General features: G+C 50.5%; 1 protein-coding gene across 6 annotated transcripts in view; it reads right to left on the minus strand.

Moving 5' to 3' along the window:
* Window positions 1-17,353, minus strand: part of Tenm4 (teneurin transmembrane protein 4) — a 707,062-nt gene that overhangs the window by 558,903 nt on the left and 130,806 nt on the right. For all 6 annotated transcript variants that reach the window (XM_023716613.1, XM_023716612.1, XM_023716611.1 and 3 more), the window contains exon 2: window positions 11,893-11,948. The gene's annotated coding sequence lies outside the window, so the exon portion shown is untranslated. The remainder of the gene's footprint in view (window positions 1-11,892; window positions 11,949-17,353) is intronic.

The raw sequence follows: 17,353 nt of genomic DNA on the forward strand, positions 1-17,353 counted from the left end.
ACGAAGAACTGAAAATATGTCCACACAAAACCTTGCACACAAATGCTCACAACACCATTATTCATAATAGTCCAAAAGTGGAAACAGTCAATTAATTGGTCCAGGGATAAATCAAATGTATGGCTGTGTGTGTGTGTGTGTGTGTGTGTGTGTCTATTATCAGGAATAAAATACTGATTCATGCTATAATGTGGATGAAAACATTATGCTAAGTGAAAGCAGGCAGACAGAAAGGCAGTGCCCTGCAGGACTGCATTTCTGCAGAATGTTCAGGATAGATAGGGCCATACAGAAAGTAGATGGGTATTGACCAAGGACTGAGGGGGGCAGAGGATGGGGAGTGACTGCTAATGAGTTTGGGGTTTCTCTTGGGGGTAATGAAACATTCTAAAATTAGATAGTGGTACTGGCTGCCTGACTCTGTGGATATTCTTCAAAACATGGAATTGGATATTTTAAAAGCGTAAGTTTTCTGTCATGTAAATTATACCTCAATAATGTTGCTATAAAAGATAGGCAAGAAAGACAGCAGGAATGTGCAAGAACTGGTAACAGCTGATTTGCTAGAAGTGGCGAGATGGAGAGTGATTTCATTTTTCCTGTTATTGTTGTTTTAATATTTTTGTGCAATAATAATGTGGAAGAAGGAAGGGAGAGGGAGGGAGGGAAGGAGAGAAAGAGAGAGAGAGAGAGTGAGAGGAGAGCGAGAGAGACAAGGAAAAGGAGAGGGAGAGAGCGAGTGTGAGGGCGAGAGAGCGGAGAGGATGGAGGGGCTGCGTCCTAGCTTTGCGGTCTGCAGGCTGAGGCTCTTCTTCTTTGCTCCGCTGGTTACTGGGCTGTTGAATAAGTGGCTCTGCCTGGCTGGACTTTAAATACCTTTCGTAGCAGTGGGAATAACACAAATGGGCTACAGCTGCTGAGAAGATTCCTCGAGGCCCTCTGCACCCAGAGCAGGAAGGCTGCAGGTACTGCGGTGCTCATTTGCTTTGCTTGTCGTTTACTTATGGAACCGATTATAGAGCGTCTGTGACATGCTATGGATGTAGGTGAACCTAGATTAGCCCTCATTCTCGAGTACACTGGAGTTCAGAGAGTAAGACAGACATACAAATACCAAAACAAGTTCTTTGGGATGAGTAATAATAAACCTGTGCACAAGGAGCCTGCTGGTACGCCATGTGCACAAATGAAATACATTTCTGATCTGACGTTGGGAGCTGTTGGTGAAGGGGCAAGACCAAGACATGAAAATTATCAAAGAGAATCCATGACTGCAAACCCTTCCACTGGCACATGCTTTCACATATTACCACCTGCAATTCTCTAAGAATGCGAGGGTGGAATGGACTCTAGCCCTGCCTTATAACTGGTAAGACCAGTCCTAGGTCAAGAAACACACTGTAGCCAGAAGTGGCGGTGCACACCTACGCTCACAGCACCTGGGGAGGCAGAGGCAGGAGGAGCCCAAGCTCAAGCCCAGCCTGGGCAGTTCAGCAATTTAGTGAAGCATGGTCTCAAAATAAAAAGTAAAGCCTGGTAAGCATAGGGTCTGAGTTTGATCCCCAGTACCTTAAAAAAAGATAGATAGATAGATAGATAGATAGATAGACAGACAGACAGACAGACAGACAGACAGACAGACAGCCAGCCAGCCAGCCAGCCAGCCAGCCAGCCAGCCAGCCAGCAAAAAGGGGCTGGGGATGCAGGTCAACATGAAGGCTCTGGGTTCAATTCTGAGCACTTTACAAAGAGAGCGGCTTCACCATCACGCCAGCACACGAGACAGAAGCCCTTCCAGTTGCCTCAACTGTCTCTCCTCAGTAATTGAGAAAGGCCAGAAATGAGCAGGAGTTTCCCCAAATTGTGGCAGTAGGAGGCACTGAGGGGGTAACCTGATCATCCTTGGGGTCCTGTGAACCAACAGGACAGGTGGAAATCCAAGCACTCATCTACCATGTCACTCGGCAGAGGCCCAGTGCGTGCCTTGATGGCACAGTCCCACTCTGCCCCCATCAGTGAAGTGCTTCCCAGGCAGCAATAACCTGCAGAATGTAGGTTTCCTCGAGAAACGCACTAGGTCTTTGTTGAATGACTTGGCCAATGAGTCTTGCTAAGCGATGAGCTGCTTCATGTGTGTGCGTGCGTGTGTGTGTGTGTGTGTGTGTGTGTGCACATGTGCATGCGCACATGCCTGCATGTATGTGGTGATGTCATTTATATAGTACCAACCTTACACTGCTGGGCGCTTGGGACATTACAATGGGGCTTGTCTATACTGACACTGAGGTAACTGAGAATTAGGGTGGTCAAAGTCAGACAGAGAATCTCTAAGAGAAAAAGGAATGAAGACTCCAAGTGCCTCTTTTCACTCACTGTGAAGACTCTAAATCCCATCCCAGGCAGAGAAGTCAGGGTCTCAAGGACGCCGGGAAAAAGCCAGAGGTCAGAAGAACCACAATACATAGAAATGTGGGGCCCTTACGAACAAAACTACACTAACTCAAGGGATAGGCCATTGGTTTTATGTGTGTCCCCAAGAGCTTGGCTTTGTATCTGGCACAGAACTGGGGCCTCCGCAGGCCCTTTCTGACAGCAGCCTAGTTGAGCTTTGGCTTTGATGAAATCTGTCCTTAATTAAAAGAAAAACGCCTTCCATGAGCAAGCCCATCTTTCCTGAAGGAGGAAGACAGCAGCCCAGAGCCCAGGCATTCTGCTCGAGGCCCCTGTGGGTTCCCAGTGCTGCTGCTGCTGCGCCCACCGCAGCCGGCCAGCTGGCGGACCACAGCTCATTCATCAGAAGCATTAAGCAGTGCACCACTCGGCCTTCGTGTTGGCCCCAGCCTACTGGCCCTAAGAGCAAGTCCGTGAATCTAAAGGCTGCTCACAGCTGGAGTATCTCCGGAAGTGGAGGAAACAGACAGGCAGTGGCCCGGAGGCTAGAGTTATCCACAGCTTTGCAAGTGTCCTGGGCGTGGAAGGCATCAGAAGGGTCCTGCCCTGTGTGTGGCGTGCTGTCCCAGGGCGCAGCTCCCAGGCACTGCAGGGATCACATGCGCTGCTGGGCTCACATCTGAAGTTTGTGGAATTACTGATCAGGCAGGCTCAATGAGAGTCACCAAAAGATCACTCCAACAGATGTTCTGAAGACAATGAAGAAAGAGCACAGACTTATGGAGAGAGCCAACGAGCTAAGATAAGATCTGGTTTGCTCTCTTATAAGATGGCCCATCTTCAGAGTGGGCTGAAACCCACTCTGAGCCTGAAAACCTCTGAGTCTGGGATTCTCCATTAGCTACAATGAATGTGCTAAATCATTTGGAAGTTCTATGGATGCTGAACAGACAGACAGACTTATCAGGGTCCCAGTGAAGGCTGACGTAAGCATGGGTGACAGACAAGACAGTGGAGGCTGCACAAAAAATGATAAAGAAACAAACTGGGGAAAACAGCATATAATGGGCCAAGAAGAAAACCAACCAGTGCACATCTAGATAGTGGTCAGAGGCATAAGAAAGGAAACTACAAAAAATCACATTTGCCCATAGACACAGATGGAAGCCATCTAAGGTCTGCCAATGGTTTGATCTCAAAAGCTCCATGGTAACCATGAAGACCTGTTACAGCACCACCAGTGTCTCCTATGGACGGACCGAGAGCACGAAAGCGGCAAATGGGCTCCTTTTCAGAAGCGAAATCCTGCTGATGGATAAAACTTTTTTAAAAAAATCTAAAGCGTTGCATTTGAAACCCTTGTGAGACCCCATCTGAATGTCGTGGTAAAGAGCTGCTTTAACTGGTACAGTCCTTGGGGAACAAGGAAAGAACGGGAGCTCAGGGCCATTCCACTGCATGCTGCCCTGTGACGCTCAGGGGCTCCCTCTGGGACGCAGGCTGCCAGCTGAGATGACTGCTGCTGTGGTGCTGGCAGCTCTCAAAAATAGCCCTTAGACCAAGAAAGCTGTCATCTTTGAGCATCCTGTACTTGTCACTACAGTGCACACTGAGCCAGCTGCCCCGACTTGATGCGCGACACCCAGAGGACTGAGGCGGGGTTGTCCAGAGCACCACAGTGACTGCTGTCACTCCACCCCTCCCTCCTTCCAAGCCCTGGTATGTTTTGTGTCTGGGTGTCCCCAAAGCCTGGTGGAATCATGGGCAGGGCTGTTCAGAGGGAACTGACTCTGGAGCGCGTGATGCTGAGATTAAGGGTGTGTGGTTGCACATCAGTCCACCCACTGGCTTGGCATCCCGGCGAGGATTCAGGGCATGTGTGCTACCCATGCTCTAGGCTGGGTAGCCTGCGCACAGTATAAAGGACAAGGAGAATCTTGTCTCCTCTCCCTTGTTGCTTTGGCTGCCTTGCAGGTGCCATGAACTGCTCTCTGCCAGCACCGCTGCCTTGGAGCCAGCCAACTATCACCTGAAACCTCTGCGAATTGTGAGCTAAGTAAACCTTCCCCACTTTACCTTTGGGTGTTTGGTATTTTGTCCCTAACACTAGAAAAGCAGCCCACACACGCCCCACTCCTCTCAGTCTCAGCTGCAAACCCTCAAGGAGCACACTCACCACAAGTCATTCTGGGGAATCAAGAGGGGGAGCCATGTGTGCGGCAGCCGCTCAGGGACCAAATGCGGCTGACGTACAGTCACGCGTGCATACTATAGACACAGCCTCCCTTACAGTTAGTATTTCTTTTGAACAAAATCTATGGAGAGGTCAAATTATTCCCCAAATCACATGGAAATGCATTGCTGAGGCCAGACCACAATCTGGTTTCTGAGTTCTCAATCATGCAGGCTGTGCCCACAGCCGTCCTCTGCCTCTCTTGCAGGGGTCAGCACAGGGTTTCCAGAGAACGCGGATGCACCAGAAGCAGCGCTTGCTTTTGTACTGCTGCGGACCCTGGGATCTCGGTACTATTCAGACCTTGCACTCAGCCCTGCAGAGCGTTGCAGAGGCCAGGCAATGACCTAGCAACCAAGTGTAGCCTGGGCAAGTGGCCTCCACGCCTGTCTGGCCTGTCTGGCTCAGCTCACTGAGGGGAGCTCAGCACTCAGAAGTCTACTTATCCTGCTGTTCCCTCATCAGTGCAAGGGGCACAAGGCTGGAGAGGAGCCCCGTGAGGCTTTCCTGAGATGCCACATGCAGAGCCCACGATGCTGTCCCCACCACACAGCAAGCATTCAGCATAGGGAGGAAGGTCTCTCTCTTTCTATCAGACAGATTAAGTATAGAGAGCTAGCCTGGGGGAGGTGAGGGGCAGCAAGTTCAGCTCCAGCCACTGCCCCAGGCACATCCCCAGGGGGTCATTCAGTTTTGGGACCTTAGAAAAGCCACTCAGTCATTGTGTGTCTCAATTTCTTCATCTGTAGGATGGAGAGACAATAATGTTATCTATTTTAGTGGGGACTGGAATCTAAATGCCTGGAATTCTGCTACACACATAGTAAATACTGAATACCATTTTAAGAATCAGTCCTGTTCTATAGATTGGGAAACTGAAGCCATGAGACAAAGCTGCTTCCTAAGAGCCAAATGGCTTAATGAGGAGCAGAGCCCGGACTTAAATCCTGGCCCACCCGAGCCTGCGTCCAGTGCCTGTGTTCTCACTTGTATGAGCTCTTCTGCGGTTCTTTTTGCACATTACTATTATTATTTAAAAGAAAAATCTGTGTGGTGATGCTCATGAGGAACTCTGGCCCAGAAGATGGCATTCCTGCTCTCGTGGATGCGAGCGGCTGACTCACGCTGGTACGGAGGAGCGAAGCCACAGTCACAGCCACTAACGGAGACTGTGGGAGGTGAGCTGCGTGCTGTAGAGACGTGTGGGGTGAGGCAGGAGAGGCCCAGCCCAGCTGCCAGCCTGGCCCCTGCAGCCAGCTGGAGCTGGGTGCTGCATCCCACCGCCCTGTGGCTTGGTGACTTGCAGGGAAGCCTGTGGCGCTGGGTACGTGGGGAGCATGGCCACCTTAGCTCTGTGCTGCAGCATCCTGAAGGCTGGGCACCGTCATGATGGGCTGGCATGGGGTGCGGCTTGCGCTAAGGCAGTGCCTCTGGATCCGTAAAGGAAGACTTGCAAGCAGGAATCAAATTCAAAATATTTAACAACTGATATAAACAAGAAGTGACCGATCGAAACAGACACACTACCAACAGGATGACTGAAGACTGGAAACAAGTAGCGTGGCCACAGGGCACGCTGCAGCCAAGCATTTGCCTAGGCAGTGAGGTAGCCAACCTGTGAGCCAAGACAAAAGGAGCCACAAGGCAGCAGCACAGGAGTCAGCAGATAGCTGCCTGCTTACCACACACAGTGTCCCAGGGAGGACTGCGCTGCCCTCCCTCCCGGCCCTGCAAACCCAATTCAAACCCTTCTGTGAGGCAGGCACAGAAAGAGTAGGTGCCTTCAAGGCACAGCTGCAAGACTGGAGGTTGTCACTCCCTTCAGCTGTACCGGGCCAGCCTGCAAGGGGCAAATCCCTGATTCTGCTCACAAACATGTCCATGCGGACGTGTCGCTGCCTCACTGCTATGGAATTATGCTGCTCCCCTGTCCCTTCGGGGCCTCCACGGCAGGTGCTCCCACTCTGCATGTATAGGTGATGGTGCAGCACTCCTCAGCGGAGCCTCTGGGACTCCAAGGACAGCCTGGACTCATGCGCTGTGAACGCTGCTCCTCGTGGGAAATGCTATCGCGCAGCATCCTTGTCTGGTCCAGGTGGCCCTAAGAGCCACTCCAAGCCCCTCTCTTTCTCAACCCACATCTAACCCCCTGCTGTTCAACCTTCACAAATAACACATGCTCCTGCGACCTTTTGTATCAATCCACAAGGGCTCAATTATCCTGAGGCGATGACATTGGAGTACCATTTCTTTGGCTTGCATAAGATGAAGTTCCACATGATGAAATGAGTCACTAGTTCCTGACATCTTTCGGAAAGGTTCTAGAAGGAAAGTCTTTGTGAGATCAAGACACCCAAACCTTGCTCCCCCTTTTGCCTGGCCTCACCCACCAGGGAGCTCACTGGAGTACATTTTCCAAGTCCAAGAATACTCCAGAGAAAGTCACTCCAACACTTCTCCGCCATTCTCCAATGTATCTCAAAAACTGTGCCCCTTGCAGGTGACCTCGCTTTCACATGGACCCTACAACTTGCCCCTACTCTCCCTGAAAGATGCCCTTGGGGCTAACATTACCAGTGGCTCCTCACGCTTTCACACATCACCACGCTTCCCATCTCTTACAGGTTCGTCACTTATACATGGACATGGGTGAAATACCAGACCCTGAAACGGAGTGACAGCATCCTGGGAACTCGCTGAAGGAGCGTGGCATCAGCCGGGGCTGGGGAGTGGTCAATGACACCTGGGATCCCAGTGCATCTGACAGAGATAAGACATCCTTGGGGCACCAACCTGGCATCAGCCCGCAGGTGGCCTTCCCTGCTGTGCTGTTTCCCAGGTGTACACAGGGAAAGCGACCGGAAACTCTTGGAGCTTCCTGCTCTGGTGTAACATGATGCTAATAATAGTGTCTGTCTTGCAGGGCAGCTATGAATATTAAACAAAATAATGTAGGTATGTGTCCTTACAGTTTTGGTTACTGACAGCATGTACAGCCGGAGTCCCACACGCATGCACGCCCATTCCCCACGGTGGGTGTATTCACTATGCATGTACCACAAACATATGCTAATAAAAAGGGGAAGAAGAGAACAAATCTGAATGGAGTCGAAAACTTCTTATTGCCTAGTGACCTAGTTACCGCCACATTATAGCTCACTGCATCACTCATGTGTTTACGGGAACATTGGTGTAAACAAATCTCTTATGCTGCCAGTCACATGAAAGTATAGCACATATTATTATGTACAGCGCATACTGTTTGATTATGGCAATAAACGAATGTGTTGCTGGCTTATGTGTCTACTGTACCATGCCTTTTATCACGATTTCAAAGTACGCTTCTACTTATGACACAAGGGTCACTGTAAGATAGCGCCGTTACAAGGGCTCAGCTTTCGCTGGAAGGTGTGGCCACATCTATGCACCACACCGAGACGCTACCGGAAAGCCTGGCACAGCGGCACATCTGTCACCTCAGGCACTCTGGGGCCTGACGGCGGTCGCTTGAGCCCATACGCCCCCTCTAGGCTTCCGTGGGCCCATGCTGCGACAGTCACAGGGTGCTGAGATGGTCTCACCCACTGCTCAGGCTCAGCACCTACCCCAGGATTAGGCAATGCAGGACACAACGCAGAAAGCACTTAGCAGGCCTCGGTGCAGACCCGGGGATTTGCTTTGTACTGACACCGTTAATCATTCGGTGTTAATATTTATGAATCCGGGGCTACAGACCGCTATGTCCTCTGCTAGGAGTAGGGCTACCGTCCAGAACCTCCTAGTCCAGTGGAGAGGAGCACAGAAAAACCAACAGTCGGCATGCAGCACAGTGTTTTACTAATGATTCTTTTTTTTAAAACTACCACTAATCAATGAGAACCATTTTTCCTAGTCATTGCTATGCACTTTATACAAGTCAAACGTGTAACTTTTCTAGTCCAAATACCTGGCTTCAAATCTCAGCATTATCACTAAATAATCATGAGATCTTGGGCATGTTAATTCACTTCTTTGCTGCCTTGTTATCTCATTGTGAAAAAGGACATATCTTTGAGAAAACAAATAGCCTGTTACCAGAGTGCCTTGCACACACTGCGTGTGTAACACACGCCTATTGGCCAGTAACGCTGAACTGGCGTAGAAAGGGTGATCGGGGCATGTGGAAGGCTGGGGTCAGGGCTGGGGTCAGCTGGGTGGTTTTGAGGTCCAAGGCCAGGCAGGGCACCCTCGGGGTGTGGCAGGGCTGATGCACAGCAATTCCCAAGCCGCCCTCACATCTCAGCCAGGATGGCTCTGCCGGCTCCAGGCGGGTCCTTAGGGGCAGACAAAAGACAAGTCACATCCATTTCTCTGTATCCCAGTTTCCTTATCTCAATCGGGAGTGGAAACCTAGTCCTGCTCTTTAGTGGAGGGTTGCTGAAAGAATCAAATGTAAAAGCGCGTGGAAAAACCTGAAGTACTACAAAAATGTGCATTATCATTCCTGACATCGTTACCACGACTGCTAATGACAGCTGTTATGTCTCTGTCAGGTACACCTTAAGGATTCTCAGCAATTCCTCCTACACCCAAATGTGACGAAACTGAGGCCAAAAGAGGCAGGGCCACCTCTAGTCCCGTTACTACCTCTGTGAACTGGGGAAAGACACCTTTTCTCCTGGGCAGGTGCAGCCAGGCCAGACACTCAGTGTGGCCACCGAACACAGGCTGGATTTCAGTTCCTCCCTGTCTTTGACTGAGCAGCGCTCTCCTAGATACGCCTTCCACAACAGTTTGCAGCGACCTATGCGAAGACATCCGGCAGATCGGCTCGACAGAAGGCCATGTGTGGCCCCACATGGAGAGCCGGCCTGTGTAACCTGGAGGCACAGGCGCCTCAGCCAGCTGCCTGTGGCCGGTGGTTTCTCTGCGGATCGCAAACAGTGGTTGTCTCCTAGACACTCAGGCCTTGCAGACCTGTGGAGGAGCAGGAACAGAAGCGTATCGCCTCAGGGACAGAACAGAGCAAACTGGAGCACACCAGTCCAGGACCGAGTTGGGGCGCAGGGAGGGGCAGTGCTGCACAAACCCACTCTGTCTACACCAAGGAGCAGCCTGCTCAGTCTGTCGCCCAGCCTGCCTGCTTCCTGTCGCCAAGCACCTGGCTCTCGGCTCAGGAAAGATAATCACTCTGGGAACCCGCTCTGCTCAGGAGCCTGACACCACGCTTGCCGCTGGGGTGAAACCTGCCTTTCAGCAGGGCTTCAGCTCCTCCGGTGTCGGACAAGGGGAAACCCAACCCATGCAGGAAAGGGCTTGCTGGGCAGCTGCAGCCCCGCAGGACTCCCAGGGAAACGAAGGAGCCCCAGAATTCCCAGCCCAGAGTTCCTCATGAACAAAGGCCTAAAGCTCCCTGCTGGCACAGCTCACGACCTGGGGTGCTCAGGTTCCAGGCGTGTGACAGCCACCGGCTGTCAGCCCAACACCAGCACAACTACTTAGACATCCAGATGGACAGATCATGCCGCGCTGGGCTGGGCTGGGCGGCCTTGCGCAGGGAGCAGGAGGGGGGCCTCAGGGAGAGCAGCGTCTTTATCTGGCCCCAACACGAGGGCAAGGGAGAGCTGAGAGCCCCAGCCAGAATCAAGGATCAGCCACCCTCCTGTCATCAAAGCGTTCAATGAGACTTACTAAAAACCCATTTTGGGGTCCTGTTGAAAAAACTCCACCAGAACTGTTTTCTTTATTCACAAGAACTGCTTTGCTGGGTTACACACGTGTGCACAAGCACACTCAGGGATTCTTCACAAGCCTCACAGCTGGTGACATTCCACACAAGCCCTGCACATCCTGGACGCTACACGTAGGCGTGCGTGTTGGTACATGTATATCCAGGGAGCCGCCATTCACCACACACACATGCTGTGGAACAGAAAACCCAGGGCTTGTCCCGAGGTTATTCACGCCCCCTTTGAAATTCCAGACTTTGAGGGAACACAAGAGCTCCACCGACGGCTGCGAGGAGTTGCTCGGCACGCAAACAAACAGCACGGCCTCTAATCCCTGTTGGCCTCTAATCCCTGTTGTTCTCTACCTGCTGCACCCCAGGCAAGGCTGCTCACCAAAGGCAGAAGCTACCAGCCAGCCTCACAGTCCAAGGCGGCTTTGGCGGGAAGCAACAGCCTTTATAGCAGGGTCACTGACAAGAAGGGAGCTGCGTCCCTCAGCCCAGTGCATGGTGGATTCTTTCTGATGTGCTAAATCCCTGCCACTTGGAGGAGGAGGCAGCTTTGGCCCTTGGCAGGCTTCCTTCTGGCTTTTACATTGGCAAAAGCCCATGGCTGCCTGTATCCAGGCAGAGAAAGTCACAGTGTCCACACCAGTCACTAGACCCAGGAAGAAAGCCCACGCAGGGCGTGTATCTGTGTGGGCTCCACCCAGCGCCCCGTTGGACAACATCACACTCACTGCTGAAGGGGAGGAGTCAGCACACTTGATGAACACCAGGTGGAACAGCTCCCCACACTGGGGAGTGGCAGCTTTGGGGCTAGCAGAGCTAAGTCGAGCCCCGGTCCTCAATCAAGAGATGACCCCAGCAGCTCTGAGCTACGGCTCCTCCTCTGTGGAACGACAGTAGCCACTTTTTTCCATGTTACAGAGTCTTGGAAAGATCACAAAACACGCTCCAGGGCACAAACTCCATAGCAGATGTGAGAAGTTCGTATGAGACAGTAACAAGGGGTGGAAGAGCTCGTGACTGGGCCGCACACTCCTCAAGGCAGAGCCTGTGCTGTGTCATGCCCAGAGCCTAGCACATCCCTTAGCATTGATATTCTGGGGAAAACAGTCTGAAAGAACGAATGCAGAGTGAGCAAACCTGGGGTGAAGTGGCTGGCCGGAAGTCACAGAGCAGGCAGGTAGTCACTGGGGGCCTGAGCCCAAGTACCTGGGCCCCAGCTCAGGACTCTTCGTGCCAGAGCCACCAGAGTCAAGGACAGTGACTGAGTGTCGTACCAGCCGCAGCATGGGCCAGGCTGTAATGGGCCCTGCCATGCCCAGAGAAATGCCTACAAATTGTGTACAAACTCACTGGCTAAACATTCCGACTCAAGGATAGGAACAAACAGAAACCACAGTGTAAATAATACCCAACGCCTCAAACTAGTTCATTTGTTCCTTGAACTGTGCAAAACAGAAAAGTCCCCAGACTGGGGCCGGCGAGTCTGGCGGAGGCGAGGTCATGGGGCTGAGAAGGATCTCGTTTCAGGCTCACGTTCAGCACGACTTACCTGCCAATCCAGTAGCCCGGAGATCACTAGCCTTCTCTGAGTCTCAGTTTTTCCATCTGCAAAACAAGAAGACAATCACCGTCAGTCTCCTGAGTCCCCGGGCCTACAGCGCACCACCAATCTGCTACCTCATTTTGGTGACCCACTATTTATGATTCTGTGTGACTGAGGAGATCGTCAATGTTCAGGGCTGCAAGGGAACTGTTCGGAAAAGGAAGTGGGACCATAAAAATTAGGCACGATTATTAACAGTGATGTGTCGAGCATGGATGATAGTCATACTCAATTCTTGGTACAGAACATTCAACCTTCCAAGCGTTCTGGTACTTCCTATTTTCCATAACTGGCAACATACAGAAAAAGCTGGTGAGAACAGTAAGAAGAGAGGAGCAAAGGCAGGCGCCATGACCGCAACACACTTGCTTGGAATATTCGGTGGTATTTCCCATCTGTTTTGTTCTTCTAAACAGAGTTTACCATTATGTCCAGAGCTGGGTACAGCTCGCTATCCAGATGCGCAGATTCAGAAGCGCTCAGCAGATTGGGCTGCCCTCTCCTCCCCCAGGCCTAGTCCGGGCCCTCGCCCCTTCTCTCCCCTCCCCCTCCATTTTGTTTCATCTGTTGTACTTGTCAGTTGCTCGACCACTTTTCAGACCCATCTGTAGGTCTCCGCCAGCAGAGAGAGGCGCAGGCAGCTCGAGCCCCCGCTCTGGTCTTTTCCCAGTCTGGACCTATCACTTCATGCCATAACTAAGGACACGGGGCCAGCCTATCACAGGCACTCCCGTGAACTTGCGAAGAAGGGGCTGTGGAAAAGGAAACTCACACATGTGAGCCCTTACCACGCGACAGCTTCTGAGCTGGGCGCCTACAGCCTCACGCAGGGTCCTCAGGACCACCCCGGGAGCTTCTGACGGCGGAGGAAGCTAGGCGAAAGCCCGGGAACCAGCAAAGGCCTGCAACGGTGACTTGGGCACCAACTGCTGCTAGACCCACCTGTTGTTCCCCTACATCCTTTTTCCTAATCTATTCATTTTTTTTTTCTTAACTTCATTTTTAAAGGATTTTTGAAAACTTTTCTGCAGCTTTTTGTGCCTTTTCTCTGCATGGCCTAGTGAAGGGCAACCTTATAATAAATGGATTGTGCAGATGCTAGAGGAGTTTGTACTTCTGGCCATTCTACACACAAATATCTATGCGACCGCAGGTCTGACATGCTGCATCTCTGCATGAGTATGTAATACTCACTAAAATAAACAAGCTGTGAAATTTAAAGTGTTCATGCATGAACTATGCAGCCCCTAGCTGTGCCCTCACTGCACTTCGGGGGGCTGCATGAAGGTCCCTCCCTATGTGGCAATCTCGGAATCTAAGGCTGTCATATTTCAAAGCTGAAAACACAAAGCACCTCATACCTGACACACATCAGAGAGTTGCCTGAGATCACAAAGCAAGTGACCTGAGGAAGCTGGCCCTAGCCCTGGCCCCAGTGCCCCCTGCGCGCTGTCTTCCCCCTGCCTCTCCTCTGACCCCAAATGTGCAATTCTCTGGCATCTGGATGCTAAGTAGGCTCCATACTGAAATCAAGGCGGGGCTACCCCATTCTGTTACCCTGTCAGCTTGTCCATGAAGCGAGTAGATTGCATCAATACCTATTTAACTTCCCAAAAGGGCATTTTGGGAAAAAGCTGCAGAATTTCTAAAACCAAGTTTAGAAAAATGTGAAATGAAAGCGATTCTTCATTCAAAGATCCAAGATAGTAACCAAGGAAATAGCAGGAGCTGGAAACATAATACTGAGGCACACCGTTGGCACTGCATACAAGGACACGATCCCAGCCGCCAGGGAAGAAGGAAAAGGTGGCAACATGACCATGGTGCATGCTGACTGAAGCTGCTGCACAGAGAGTAGCCTTTCTAAAGCTCTGAGCTTCCACTTCCTGTCCTCTGGCTTAAAATTAATTGGCATGAATTTTTTATGACCAGAGAACACACAGGCGGAACAGCCTGTAGAAGAGGCTTAGACCTCCCTCACACATGGGTTTTCATTTCTACACTAAGCATGAGCTACCAAGCTGGGCAGACCCTGGCTCCTGCCCCCAACCCACAACCCTCCTCACGCCAGGCAGAGCCAGAACCCCTACGTGCCTACTACAGCCTGCCAACCTGCACTTAGGCGTCCTCTTCTTTTTGTATTTATGCAAATATACTAAATGCAATTATAACTCACCACCATCTCATTTTAAATATGTTTCCTTTTGTAGGCCTGTTAAAGAATGCTCATACAACCACATGATAATATTTGGATACTTTACAAAATAGGATCAGTGTATCCATATAACTTTTAATCTATTTTAAATTTAGTAAAACAATATCGTTAAATGGTTAGATATAGATATAATTAGTACCCCACTAATGGATGTATAGATCATTCCCAAGCTTTCATTAGTGTAAAGACTTTATATTTTGTAGCTATTCCTTGCATGATTGCTTGATTATGAGATGTGATTGAAAAATACAGTGGGTTTAAATACTTTTTCTATTGCATTGCCATCAGAACCCTCCCAACACTGCCCCTGGCTTTGAGCACACCTCTCATCGCGCCTGCCACTTTCTGAAGCAGCTCTGGTAGTCTTCTTTCAGAAGGTCTTCAGTTGTGCTGTCACAGTGTCCCTAATGGCCTGAATTAATTCAAAACATTCTGGCTTAAGGAAGCAGTGAGAAGCCACACGGCGCTAGATACAATGAGTGAGGCAGAGAAGGACTCGCGGAGATGCGTAACGAGCAGGCCTGCCTTTCTGCAGATGGCGCTTGGCAGGAACATTCACTGTATTTTTTTTTTTAATCGTTTCTTCTAAAGCCATTTATGAAAGAGGATTTGAGTTGCATCACATAGTGGTAAAGAGGGGGCATATTTTTGAGGGGGATTAAATGGCCATGTGTCTTTTACTGTAATAAATATTTTTAAAGAATTCAAACATTCAACATATATTTTGACCATTCCTTTTTTTTTTTTTTTTTTTTTTTTTTTTTTTGTGGCACTGGGAATTGAACTCAGGGCCCTGTGCTTGCCAGGCAAGCACTTATTCTACTGAGTTTTCTCCCCAGACCCCTTTTGTATGTATTTAGACTATATTTCTTAGCATTTTTAAAAATTTGAAAAATAAAAAATAAACTAAAAATTTATAACTACCATCCACAAAAGACCGTGTATCATTTCTAAATTTCTTCCGGAAGTGATGAACCTGCCAACCCCTCTTGCTTTCATCAATATTAGGTGACACTGTGATTCTTTCCTCTACCTGTATAATAGATGAAAGGTGGCTTGTTATTTTAACCTACATCTCTGAAAGATAAATGCATTTTCTTACATTTCTTGGTAACCATCTCTTCTGCTAGGAAGTGCACACCCTCTGTCCTTTACCCATTTCTGGGTCTGCTGTTGGTCTTCGCCTGTTACTTTCATAGCTGTGTCTGAGCATGCTCACATCCAAAAAAGTGCCCTCTGTCTGCTGGTGATTTTCGCTAGGGCCTTAGCCCCGTCTTGTCCCTGCCGTTCTGCACATCACTGTGTCCACAGCCAATCGGTCACCAGGTCCTACCAGTCCTACCTCCATATTCACCTTATGTCCATCGAGTTCTGCCCGTCCCTAGGTCCCCAGGGCTCACACCAAGCACTAGCATCTCGCCTGGACCTCCAGGGTGCCTGTTGCCAGAGGGATGTGTTATAAACACAAACTAAAGATACAACCTAATGCCCTTGGTGTGTCCTTGAACCTCACAGAGCTGCTTCCAGAACCCAGGTTCTGCACTGGAGCGCTGCCGATTCCCCAGCTCCCCATGGACCCTAAACCCGAGCCACAGGGGCTTCCTTTCAGCTCCTCCTAATTCCTCCCTGCTCGAGGTCCTGCGTGCTGCTTGCCTCATGCCTGCTAACCCAGCTCATCCTTCAGGCTGCTGCTTAGGCACCAGCTCCCCAAAAAAGTCCAGAGCCCAGGCTAAGGAGGTTCCGTGCCTCTGTCCAGGCTTCTTCCTTTGCGGAGCTCACTGCAGTGACAATGGCTCATTTAATGAACTGACTGCGATCCCCAGGAGGATGGAGGGTCTCCCTTCTCCCTTCTCCACCGCTATCTCAGAGTAATTCTGTCAAAACCCTACCTTATCTCCTGTCTAACATTTAAAAATAGCAGCCTTATTGATGTGATAGTTTCCCTCTGTAGCTCAATTTGTATACTCATGTATATTCTCTTATTTGCTTGGGTGGACTGCAGGTCAGAGAGACCCAGGTCTCCTCTAGCCGCATCTCGGCCCGCCCCCCGAGTCACCCTTGTGCTCACCACAGCATTTCGCCACTGCCTTGTGAGGCTGTGGCCTCACCCATCAGACAGCCATGCGCTTTCCTACAGGGACTCAGGGATGGCTGCCCAAGATCAGGCTGGGTCATGCAGCTTCACTCCCTTTGCTGAGTCTGGACTCTTTTCAAGCTAAGCCCAGGGTGTGACTGTGGGTAGAATGACCAGCTGCACACGAGGTGTCCATGTCCTGTCCCTCTAGCCAAGGACATCTTGGTATAGGGAGCAGGAGGAGGCTGGCAGATCAGGATTCACTGGGGCCCAGGGGACCTTAGGCGTTCGCTGGTAATAAGGGCAGCAGAAAACAACAAAAGCTTGCTCGTTGGCTGGAGATCAAGTTTCAGGTGGGAGGACGAGATCGAACTGCGGTCATACTGGTCTCTCCTGTGTATGTGAAACTCCATTACTGTGAACGCTCTTCTCTCTGGAAAGGCCTTCTCCACCTAGAGACTCAAGAGAAGAGTGGCCAGGGTACCTGACAGGGCTTAGAAGTCTCTGACACATGTCCAGGAGGTACTGGCTCTCCAGTGGCATCGTGGTGCCACCTGTAATCCCAGCTACTGGGGAGGCTGAGGCAGGAGAAGCACAAGTTCAAGCCAAGCCCAGATAACTTACAAGACTTTGCCCCAAAATACTTGAATATAATAAAAATTAAAAAATGGTTGGGATGCAAGTTGGTGGGAGAGTGTTTGCCTAGTATGTGAGGCCCTTAGTTCAGTCCCTTATCCCAGGGGAAAAAATGTGCTGGCTTGGGGTCAGAGAGTCTGGATTTGATCCCAGGTCTATTACCTCCCAGCTGGCTGACCCTGGACGGCATTCTTAACCTCCCTAATCCTCCGCGTTTTCATGTGAGGCCAGGGGATTACAAGAGAACCTGCCCCTTGGGTGGCTGCGGTGCTTGTGTTCCTGTCGCTCTGCAGAAGCTCAACAAAGTTGGCAAATATTATTTTAACTGTACCGAGGCCTGCCCGATAGCGAAGCAGCACTCAGCACGTGCCACGCAGTGTTTCCCGACACTTTACGATATGAGCTCGCTTAGCCTGCATAAGCAACTCGGGGAGACACTGTTGTTTTTCCTTGTTTTACAGATGGCACTGGGGGCACTGAGA

The sequence above is a fragment of the Octodon degus genome, unplaced genomic scaffold (assembly GCF_000260255.1).
Source record: "Octodon degus isolate 3935 unplaced genomic scaffold, OctDeg1.0 scaffold00049, whole genome shotgun sequence".
Lineage (NCBI taxonomy): Eukaryota > Metazoa > Chordata > Mammalia > Rodentia > Octodontidae > Octodon > Octodon degus.